The sequence below is a fragment of the Lissotriton helveticus genome, chromosome 5_1, assembly GCF_964261635.1.
Source record: "Lissotriton helveticus chromosome 5_1, aLisHel1.1, whole genome shotgun sequence".
Taxonomy (NCBI): domain Eukaryota; kingdom Metazoa; phylum Chordata; class Amphibia; order Caudata; family Salamandridae; genus Lissotriton; species Lissotriton helveticus.
In genome coordinates, this window is record NC_136065.1 from 405,306,736 (window position 1) to 405,319,067 (window position 12,332).

Below are 12,332 nucleotides of genomic sequence, written 5' to 3' on the forward strand. Positions count from 1 at the left end.
CTCTGAGAGACGTTTGGCCGTACTGAAGATCAGGAGGATCCCGTCGCAGGTGCATTTCCAAGCGATCTGGCTCCATTCCTGCCTAAAGATCAAGTCATCCAGGAAGATCCTTGGCGTGGTCCGTACTAGCAGGCCATTGGGCCCATCATCGCATTCCATGGAATATTACACCATTCAACAGGGTCTGATTTAAAAGGATTTACTTCTAGAAAATTCCAGGACATGTACCATAAAGTAATCACAAGAAAGGTACTAAAGGTTTAATGGTTGCAGTTGGACTAAGCTTTTTGCCAACAAGAGAGGGCAAAAAGGAATTGTGTCACAGTGAAAAAAGCCCTTATAACACAGGCATTGGATAATAATGTCTTTACCACACCTCCCTTACCACGCCTTGCCTATTCAAAGCAAGCCTTCACCATGAATATACCTTTACAACACATGCATGCCTTTACATTGCAGGTAAGTATAAATAAGGTAAGTGTGCCTTAGTGTTTTGGTCAAGAGCCATTATTAACCGATTCCATTTGTCCCAAGAATCAGTACAGTCACAGGGTTCTTCCCCTGCTCTAAATGTAAAGCCTGCAAAAATAGCTCTAGAGTTCTTTCATACAAAATGGCAGGTATGAAGCGAGATAAATTGATTAACACATTTTTTAATTGCAATACTCCATTCTGCGTGTACTGCTTGGTGTGCACATGCGCCAAACAGTACATTGGCAGTACAATTCACCCAAACAAACAGAGAATTCTGGAACACGCGAGAGCGATTGAAAACAAGGATTTTTCGTACCCTGTGGCGAGGCACTTTGACAAATTTCACAATAGCAATAGGAATCTTTTTAAGTATTACTGCATAGATCATGTCCAAACCAATGATCGCGGTGGAAACCATGAATTAAGATTACGTAGACTTGAATCAAGATATATTATAGACATGCAAACTATCATTCCGAACGGTTTAAACAATGAAGAGGAGTTATCGATTCATTTAGGATAATATGGTTTGTGATGAATGCTGATGATTAAAGCAATGAAAATGTCTGCATTGATATGAACACATCAGCTGGTCTGCAAAATGTTTGCTGAGTATAATTGTGTTTGGAGGCATTTAAATGACAAGATGTAAGAGAAAAATAGTTTAATTGAAATAGATTTATTGATTTTCTAAGTATGAGTTGGTGGCATGTCCATCCAGGGCGCAATTATGTTCTGAAGATAGATCCCTGATGGGACTTTGATATTTAATTAGGAATACAAAAATGAATTGTTGTTTGCCCATACAGGGCTCAATTTTGTAAAATGAAATACGATCCATGATGGGACGTTTTATCATAGAAATAAATGAATTACTTACATATTTTGATTTTTTTCGTATATTTAAAGTATAAATCGTGCAAAGCCAAATAATGTATCATAATATGTACAATGAGCATGTTTAAAGATGGCGCCTCTGCTAAATTTATAATTTGTGGCGTAGTCCGCTCTCTGTCTTAATGATTGATGCACCCAAAACACTACGAGTATGCCGGATATAATGGCGTTTAATTTGTTATTCACTTTACACACAGCTGGAAAAAGGCGAGAAAGCCGAAACGCGTCCTGTGTTTGTTTGCCTTGGTTGAAAAATAAATCACCGACCAATGACCTTGTGATTGCGGCCCATTCATTTATTTGCCGGGAGATGAAGCTATATATATTCGCACACCAGGTACTGCTGGTAAACGCCGCTCGTCTGCCTTTAAGTTCCGGTGCTTGCCGTGACGGCAGATAGGCACAAAGTTCAATGAAACAACAGTGATCAATTCATACACTTTAATTACATGATAAACAGCAATATCGATTGACGAATCTTCCCTAATTTTACATATAACTGACCTATTAGAACAAAACCAAATCAAATTATGTTCTTAATATTCCTCCAATTCAAATTTCTAAATCAAAAGGGGGCTGGTAAATCAGGAGGTGATGCATGCGAGTGGTGACAAATGTCCTTAATTATTAGGTGTGAGGAAGTTTTTTCATAAAAGATGTGAAAATTCAAAGAATATATGGTGCTCGCATTTGATTACAAAAGGACATGTAGATAAGAAACAAAAGGATTGTTTTAGTATCAATATTGGCAGTAGACACTCTTAAAGACGTATCATGTGCTGAAAACCTGGTGCATGAAATTAATTGTTCGTGCATCGCACACTGCATGTTGGAAACAAACATTTGTATATATTATGCAATGCATATTGGTTCCCAATTTTTTTATAACTAAAAAGGGGCCAAATGACGAATAGTCAGACACAATTGCCTCTTAATCCTATATATCTACAGTTCAAAGTGAGCAGTGCACCCGATAATAAAATTCTAGAAAGGTGGCAAGGAAACCCTTGCCCCACCATAACACCCAGAAAAAGAAACAGTTTGTTAAAATTAAACCTTCCAAGATAAGAAGAGTTTAAAGAACTCATCGTTCAAGAACATTGATTAAAAGTAACAAACATAGGACCATGAGTACAATATATCTTTATACATCTATATGGGTGCATGGTTCTTCTTCTTTATTTAACCCATAGGGGCTCCTGGTATTGAGATCAATTATATACTTCGATTCTAGGATCCGTAACTCCTTTTCCCGATCTCCCCCTCGGATGTGTTTGTACACTCTATCAATGCCACAGAAGCTGAGAAGGTTTCTATCACTTCCGTGTGCATCGTAGAAATGCCTGGCGACGGATAGTTGAAATCCACATTAGTGATTGCTCTCTGATGCTGTAGAATACGTTTTTTGAGAGCGTAATCCACACGGGCATATCAACAAATATACTACATATTCAGTAGTACAGGTAATACATTTGTTGATGCATTTGACCTTCCCTTTATGCATTTTATAAGTGCCATAACTTGTGATGAATTTACAGGTTTTACAGGCATTACATTTATGGAATCCCTGTCTCGGTTGGAGCCATGTTTTATTTGGTTTTAAACTCGGATAGCTGTGGACCAATTTGTCTTTAAGAGAGTTAGGCCTTCTGTAGGTGACTGCAGGGGAATTGCTAACCATTTTACCTATTGTGGTATCAGATTTTACAAGACCCCAATGTTTGTTCATTAGGGACCTTAGTTTGTTAGATCTGACATTGTACGTTGTTATGATACGTGGACTTTCTGAATTGTCCTGTTTCATTTAGACTTTTGTGGGGCAAAAAGTGAATCCGTGTGTGTGACTGGGGATAGTTTCATATGTGCCTGAGTAAGAACCTTTTCAGAATATCCACGATCTCTGAAGCATTGTTTCATATTGGTGGCCTCACTTTTGTATGCTCCATCTGTGCTACAGTTTCTTTGTGCACGTAATAGTTCCCCATATGGGATGTGGTTTATCAGGGAGGTTGGATGATGACTGTGAGCATGTACTGTACAGTTGCCGGCAGTCTCCTTTCGAAATAGAGTGGTTCTTAATTTGCCATCTTTGACCAGAATTCATATATCAAGGAACTTGCAGGTTGTGTCACTAATGGTGTGAGTGAACTTTAGATTGAGGTTATTCTTGGCTAGTTTGTTAATGAATTCTATAGCACAATCTCTTCCATCATCCCAGATGATGAAGAGATTGTCTATGTATCGTAGCCAGAGAGGCACATGCTCAGATGATGAAGAGATTGTCTATGTATCGTAGCCAGAGAGGCACATGCTCAGTGTATCGTTCATTGGGTTCACTCCACACCACTTGCTCCTCCCACCAGCCCAGGAATAAATTCGCTAGACTGGGGGCGAAGCAAGTCCCCATTGCTGTGCTGGACTTTTGCATATATAGGGTTTTCTCAAAAAACAACATAATTTCTTTCAGCATCATAATATGCTCAAACGTCTTAATGCATTCTCTTTTTGAATAATGCATGCATCTACTCCTCTTTCCTGATCTATGCACGTGTATAATGAGCAGACATCCAAAGAAATCATCAAATATCCCTGCTCGCATTTGATATCATGAATACGTTTCATAAAATCAGAACTGTCCCGGCAATACGATCTCAAATCTGTGACATATGGGGCACGGAAATGATCTAAAAATATTGATGTATTTTCTAGTAGACCACTATTCGAGGAAACAATAGGCCTCCCTGATGGTCTAGTAGGATGTTTATGCACATTAGGAAGAAAGTAGATACAGGGTACATTGGAATTGTTGTTCCTCAAGAATCTCCGTTCATCACCTAGTTTCCATAGGAAATCCGCAACATTATATTTGGAATAACTTTGGCGCCGGTGGACGAATCTTTGCGAATTTCTCCAAGAAAATGGCCTGCTCCGCTCCGCTCCTTCCCTGAAAGTTTGGGGGTGATTCGTGAAGCGGGGGCCGAGAAAAAAGGGGGGTCCCAAAACGTGTTTTCCCAATGCAATTTCCCATAGGACCTTTAGCCAGGGCTACAGTCCGTGCGGATGAACGGAATTACACCAAACTTTGCAAAAAAGTAGAGTTCTGTTCGCAGATCACACTTTTTGTTGAATGGTGTAAATCCGTTCAGTAGTTCGGGAGAAAATCATAAGTAAAATCATAGATGTATAATGGAGGTGTTACGGTAAGCTTACTGTAAGCTTACTGTACTCTGTACCCTTCCGAGCACGAGTTGAATGCTTATTGGCTGTCAACTGTCTGTCAACACTCTAAACCAGAAAGTGTTGGCAGCCATCTTGTGCCTCGGTAGACTGAGGCACAAGAAAGCAGGGAAACAAAGGTGGAAAACACGCAAAGGGGGCAGGGTAGAAACCCCCTGACCCCTAGGCCTGCTCAGGGGGTCCCACAAGGACCCCAAAGGCCAAAAAATGTTTGTTTGTTTTTTGAAAAATCACGGGGTTCGCGTAGGTACGCGTACCCTGCCAATAAAAAAAAGTGCTTTTTTTTGTTTACATGGGGATTCCAACTCGGCATACTTAGGCTCAATTAAAACAAAATAATAAGAATTGCGCACGGAGGCCTGTAGGTCCTCGGAGTTTCCTGGCTGCGGTCAGAGTAGATTCCCGGGTAGAGAGAGCATGGAGGATCCGGAGCGGCAGCGGAGGAGCGCGGTGGACATCAACCGAGCGGGCGTCAAGGAGCTGGAGGGGGCGCTGAGGGGTATCGGCAGGAGGGGAGCCCGGGGCATTGTGCGGAAGAGAGAGGAGCTGAAGGGGTTCAACTCCTTAGAAGATCTCCTGCATGTGAATGGGATAACCACCCGCATTCTGGAAATTAACAGTGACCGCCTGACGTGCCGGAAGAGGCAGTGCAGTGGTGATACTGGCCGGGGTAGCTGCTCGTACAACAACACACAGCCAAGGCCATCCAGTTCTACAGGAGATGCTTTGAATGGCAACGTGTCTCAGGAACATTCCAGAGGCACGGGCAGAGAGGAGGAAGAAGAGTCAGAGATTCAGGCCCTTTGGGGGGAGGAAGAGGAGGATGAGTCGGAAGAGTCTGACCGCTCTGGCGTGTGAGGAGAGGATGAAGGGGAGGAAAAGAGCGTAGATGGAGAAGATGGCAGTGACGTCTACTTCTATTATATGATGGATGAGCGCTGGATTGATTATCTGGAGCGTACTGAGGAGGGAAACCTCATTCGTCATGTTCGGCCCAAGATGAAACGAAAGTCTGAGGATGGTGTTGATGTGAGAGCCCTATCTCCTGGAAAGAAGTTATGCAAAGGCTCAGAGTACAGCAGATTTAGGTCATTAGCACAATGCATAAACAGTGCCACAACGTTTGGGGACCTGCGAAATTCCAACCACCATGGGCATCAGCGTCGACGAATCCCTTCCATCGCCCCTCCAGCAGAGCTGCAGGACTGGCTGCGAACCTTTCAGAAGTGGACCGGTCCCGAGAGGTTGTTAGCATTGGATGAGCTCAACGATCGCTGTGAACCATCTCAAATCAAGTATATGATGCAAGTCATCGAGCCACAGTTCCAACGTGATTTACAATGTTATGCAAATGCTGGCCCCTGAGACCGAAACAATATGTAATTTGTACATTGTTATTAGTTTGTATATGATCCCGCATTAGGCATTTAGTACACTGGTTATTTTTACCCACTAGGGTCAAATAAGCTGCTAGCTAGCCAAATCTCGATCAGTAGTGTATTTGATTATTGTTATTCGTCTAAATATCCAGACAGTGTCACATGGTAGGCTATTTTTTCAAAGTTTTTATTATGGCCCACTTGGGCGTATCAATCATATGTTTACTGAGAAGTGCACTGGTATGTTTAGGTATTTACTCATATCGGATGTACCCACTTGGGTTGCATGCTTGTAAACCGGTCTATATATAGAGTTCGCGGCTCACCCCGAGACTTTTTTGATAAAATTTCACACTAATTCATTATTACTATTATTTTTTGGCACAAATGAACTTATGATGCCACATAACAAGGTGATCATATACCGTACACTATTTATGTGTTTTCTTTATGTATTAGACGCCATGACAGTCAGCAAGCCGATGATTTGTAAACATTGTATTTACTTTTTGTTTGCAGCACACATGTGTTTATTATTATATTTGCACACGTTTATAATGATGATGATATGAAAACAGGAGGCTCTCTAATTAATATGAAACTTAATGGTACTTGTTCTATGGCGCAGATTTTGAGACATTCCCACCGACTTTCATGTTCTTTCTCCATATGTTTCGCTATCACATTGGATTTAATCTCTTTACTACCTAAAAAGCTTTCCCTGTACGTACTATTCTTCTTAGAGCCCCGGGACCTTCTGCGAGCCGCTCAGACTTGCCGCTACTGGAGGATCCTGGCTGAGGACAATTTGCTATGGCGGGAAAAATGCAGAGATGAAGGAATTGATGAGCCCCTCAACCTGAGATGGCGGAAGATGCTGAGACCTGGTTTCCTGTACAGTCCATGGAAATTTGGTTTCATGAGGCAGCACAAGATAGATATGAACTGGCGAAGCGGGGACATCAGGCCCCCTAAGGTGCTAAAGGGACATGATGATCACGTTATAACTTGTCTTCAGTTCTGTGGGAACCGGATAGTTAGCGGGTCTAAAGTTGTGGTCTGCTATCACAGGAGAGTGTGTTCAGACATTGGTGGGGCACACAGGCGGCGTCTGGTCCTCTCAGATGAGAGATAATATAGTGATTAGTGGCTCCACAGACAGGACTCTGAAGGTCTGGAATGCAGACTCTGCCGAGAGCATCCACACCCTGTACGGGCATACATCCACAGTGCGCAGTATGCACCTCCACGCAAGCAGGGTTGTTAGTGGCTCACGTGATGGCGCCCTGCAGGTCTGGGACATTGAGACTGGACAGTGTCTGCATGTACTTATGGGTCATGTGGCTGCTGTTCGCTGCGTGCAGTATGATGGCAAGAAGGTGGTCAGCGGTGCTTATGATTACACTGTGAAGGTCTGGGACACGGAGACGGAGACTTGCATTCACACTCTGCAAAGACACACCAACAGAGTCTACCCCTTGCAGTTTGATGGGCAGCATATTGTGAGCGGCTCCTTGGACACTTCTATCCGTGTCTGGGATGTGGAAAGTGGAAATTGTTTGCACACGCTTATGGGTCATCAGTCCCTGACCAGTGGAAGATCTGGGCTATAAAGACAGGACAGTGCTTACAGACACTGCAGGGCCCCCAGAAGCATCAGAGTGCTGTCACTTGCTTACAGTTCAGCTCGAAGTTTGTGGTAACAAGCTCAGATGATCGCACCGTTGAACTTTGGGACCTGAAGACAGGCAATTTTATCCGTAACATGGTGGCTCTGGAAAGCGGTGGTTGTGGAGGAGTCGTGTCGCGAATCTGGCCTTCCAATACTAAGCTAGTGTGTGCAGTTGGTAGTTGAAATGGCACAGAGGAAACAAAGTTGCAATAATAAATGTGTAAGTTGACTGCCAAAATTCCGTTCCTTGTGCCTCTACTATTGTTACCCCGTCCCTATCTGCTGTCACTCCTAGACCACCAATTTTCAATATCCATCCAGCAACAATTTAATTAAATCAATGACCAGCACTGGGAGTCGGAGCCGAAATATCTCTCATCGCATTTCCGCTTCCAATCTCTCTAGCTCAAACTTCAATCATCTCTCAACCCGAAGAAGGATAAGTCAATCTATCGGGCACTGTTTGCACTCCAAGCCTCGCTATCAAAATTAGAGCAACTCTCATTGGCCAAACGTCACCAGTGAAGAATCTCATTTGCTGTACTTTCTAGGGGGACTGACCTCTGTCTTTTTAAAATGGTGCTGCTCTGAGTTTCTCAGTAAACTCTAGAACTGTAGCCCAGTGTTCCCAAATTCGTTGTCTGTTAGTTGTGAAGTGTCTGTAGGTGCCTCGCAGTTTGTATGCACGGCCCTGTGCAGAGTGTGAAGTGTGCCATGGGGGTCTCTGTCTGTGAGCCCACCCCATAGCTCGCTAGCTCTGTCCTAAACCTGTCCTGACTCCGGCTGCGGACACCTCTCCTCTGATGCAGACACGCTCTCCTCTGGTGCTCTGGCAAACACAGGCCTCTGTCAGAGGAGTGCCCCTCAAAGTGAGCTTTGTGACAGTATCACTACATACCATAACCAGATGTAATGATTCCCAGCCTGTTTACAATGGAAGGATGAAGGGCTGAGACGGTCATTGCCAGATTCAGGCTTGACATCTACAGACCACAGTGAGCCCTGCAGTCACTGAGTGCTATTGCCGGATTCAGTCTCGTGATCTGCACTCCCGCCACAGTGATCACCGAAGTCATCGAGTGACATTGGTGGATTCAATCTCATGATCTGCAGGCTACAGTGAGCCCTGAAGTGAGAGTGATATTGCTGAATTCAGTCTTGTGATCTGCAGGCCACAGTGAGCCCTGGAGTCATTGAGTGATATTGCCGGTTTGCACTGACGTCCCTTGTTTGCCTGCTTTAAATGGGCTGGTGTTGTCAGACACTGGGTGCTTCTAGTTCTTTCATTCGAAATGGAGAGTTTCACCTCTTCACTGCAGTGACACACTACTTTGAATTGGTGACTACAGGCACCCCTCAATAGAGATCAGACCCCTGGGACACCAAGTGCAGGCGCTGTTACATTTCCGCCTCAGCCTCGGGGTCTCAGCAGCGCTGCTGAGTTCACCAGCTCACTCACCCAGTCAGGCCAGGAAGATAAAGTGCTACTTTGAACAGCATCTCAATGCTTCCCTTGCTGACCTCCTTCGGGTCAAGTAGTTGCCACTCTTGCTTCTCTCGGTTATCTTCTGACCAGGTCAGGAATATCCCGTTGACCTCCTTGTCACAGGTTTCAATTCCGGCGTGACCACTCAGCCCTTCATCCTTTCGAAGTCGATAAAGTAAGTGAGTACCACCTCTAGTACTCGGCACCAAGATGCCCCCAGAGGTTAGCGTGCCACACTCTATCTTCTACCTCCCATCCTTCACAACTATACAGAACTGTTGCATGTTTCAAAATCTGCAGAACTGCTCTCGCATCTTTACAAACTCTTTCTACCCCTTCTCAACTTCATAGCACTTCCCCATCCTTCAAAACTGTAGAGCATACTTCCCATCCATCACAAATCTACACCTTCAAAATATACAGAATTTTCCTCCCATGTTTTACAACTATGCATAACTCCCCCTAACTAATTTGCAGAATGTCTTCTGTTTTCCCACATCTGCTGCCTTTTACAGCTCTTGAGTCACCTCCATTTGTTTAGTTTCCTTAATAGTTGCACAGAATTCCCCCATCCCTCGCAACTCCACAGAACACCGTTAGCAGCTTTCTTGATCTCCTCTTACATCCTTCCTAGTTCCATAGACCTCCTTCTATCCCTCACAAATCCAAATACCTCCTCTCACATCTTTCACAACAATACAGAAGTCGCTCGTGTGCTTTGACACTAAGGAACTTGGCTCCTATCCTTCAGCAACCTACAGAATTGTTACACTCTTTACAATTCACATAATATTACTTCCACGCTGCATACAAGCTCCTAATGTTGCATACATCCTCCACAGCTTTTCAGAACCTCCACTATCATCCACAGTTTCATATAATATCTCTTTGTTCAAAATGTTGTCCATCCAATCTCTCATCTGAGGAACATCTTTCTTGTACTTCGCTACTTTTCAGACTTTCTCCATAATTCACAACGATGTAAGACTAAACTCTTATCCATCCTGATTCTTTAGATTGTTGGCCACCCTTTGCAAGTCTTGGTATTGGGCTGTCATCGATGGTGAGTCGTTCTCCTCTCTGTTCTTGAACAATCTGCTTTGAGCAGGGGCTGGTCATTACGTGCAATCTTACATTTTCACCTCTCGCCTTCGCACCACCTAGTTTACAGCACGTGTGGACATAGGTTGTGTGTTCCTACACACCAAAAAGGTGATGCTGCTACCGTTAGGAATGTTTTTCACAAAGAACATAAGCAGGCACGGTCTCAGGGCGTTCTCTGGGTCACAGCAGAGGCACAACAGTGAGAAAAAGGTAGAGTGAGTTAACAGTGCACAGGCTAACATTGACTGGTTTCACATGGAAATTTTTCTAAGTGTGGAGTTTTGGAAGTTTAAAAAATTCCTGTAAAATCAGCCGAACTACGAATTCCAATTTACTCACCTGTTATCACGAGAGACGTCAGTGCTGCGTCTTTGAGTTCAGGACGGACCTTGAAAAGTAAATGTAACCATACTTACAGTAACTTGAATTTCCTTCCATAGGCTAACATTGACATGTTTTACTTGGAAATTCTTCTAAGTGTGGAGTTTTGGAAAATTTAAAAATTACTCAAAAATCAGCCGAACTACGATATCCGATTTACTCAGCTGTTTTGAGGAGAGACCTCATTGCTGCATCTTTTAGTCCACTACTGATCCTGAAAAGTAGTTACAGTAACTTGAATTTCCTTCTATAGGATATCATTGCCTGCTATATAAAATATATATAAGTAAAAAAATATTTATATAAATTTTTTTTACAATTTCAATATTTTTAAAAACATTTATTTTTCAATTTATATAAAAAATATGTAATGTAATTTTAAAAATAAAATATCTAAAAATAAATAATTTAGTAAATCAGTATAAAAGAAATATAACAATTAATACATTTAAAAATGATCATTTACAAAACCTTTGAAATTCACTGAAAAAACCATAGGTTTCAGCCACGTTATAGTTAAAAAGGAGCATTTAAAAAACCTTAGAAATTCACTGAAAAAACCATAGGTTTCACCCGCGTTATAGCTAAAAATTAGCATTTAAAAACCTTAGAAATTCACTGAAAAAACCATAGGTTTCACACAGGTTGTAGTTAAAAATTAGCATTTAATAAACCTTAGAAATTCACTGAAAAACCATAGGTTTCACACATGTTATAGTTAGCAGGACATTTCACTCATACAAAACCTTTGAAATTCCCCCGTTATAGGTAACTATAACCCACGCGCCCGCAATGCACTGCTGATGACGTCACATATTACATCACTCATGACATGGTCAGTGACATCACTCATGACATCCCTGATGACATCTCGAATGACATCACTGATGACATCATCCTTGTGAAAGAGTGACAGACCTCCTCTCAGCGTAATAGCGTAATATAACCCTTGATACACACATTCAAAAATAGAAACAAAAATTTTCCAAAAAAATGGAAATACCAATTCCAGTTAGAACAACCTATTGAGTAATTCTAAAATATACATACACATCCAGTCATTCACTAACAGTTCCATATAGGCACTCATACATGTACTCACACATCATATGTACTCATACACCTATACATCTTATTACACACCGACACTCATCTATAGAGTTACTCACACACAAACTGATACATCAAACATCCATTTACTTGCATATACAGCTATACACCCACCACTGCACTTACTTCTACAGATTCGTACACGTACTTACTCTCTTAAACAATAACTTATAGAAACACATACTTATTTATACAGGAACTCGTCCAATCTCTCACTCTCACATATACTCACTTATATACATCAATACTCACATATACTAGTTTAAAACATATGTAGTTACTCACAAAGATACTATTGAGACAGTTATTCACTCACTAACACACACTCATCCACCCATACAGTCCTGCACAGATGCTGTCTTCAAAACACATACAAACAGTGAGTCACCCATTCATGCATCTAAGTAATACCCCCCACCAAACCATACAGACACTCATACTGATACTCTAAAAACCAACTAATAACCCATATCGACACTCATGTAGCTAGTCACCAACCCATGCAGCCACTTATACACAAAGTGAGACACTGATACAGATATTTACATATTTAAACATTACTCGCTAATACATGTATTTGCTAAGATACACT

At 42.2% G+C, this 12,332-nt stretch overlaps 1 protein-coding gene and 1 pseudogene across 1 annotated transcript in view; both read left to right on the forward strand.

The window, feature by feature from the left end:
* Positions 1-12,332, forward strand: part of CHD5 (chromodomain helicase DNA binding protein 5) — a 1,012,157-nt gene that overhangs the window by 659,775 nt on the left and 340,050 nt on the right. The gene's annotated exons all lie outside the window — the stretch shown is intronic.
* Positions 614-7,872, forward strand: LOC144756450 (F-box/WD repeat-containing protein sel-10-like; annotated as a pseudogene).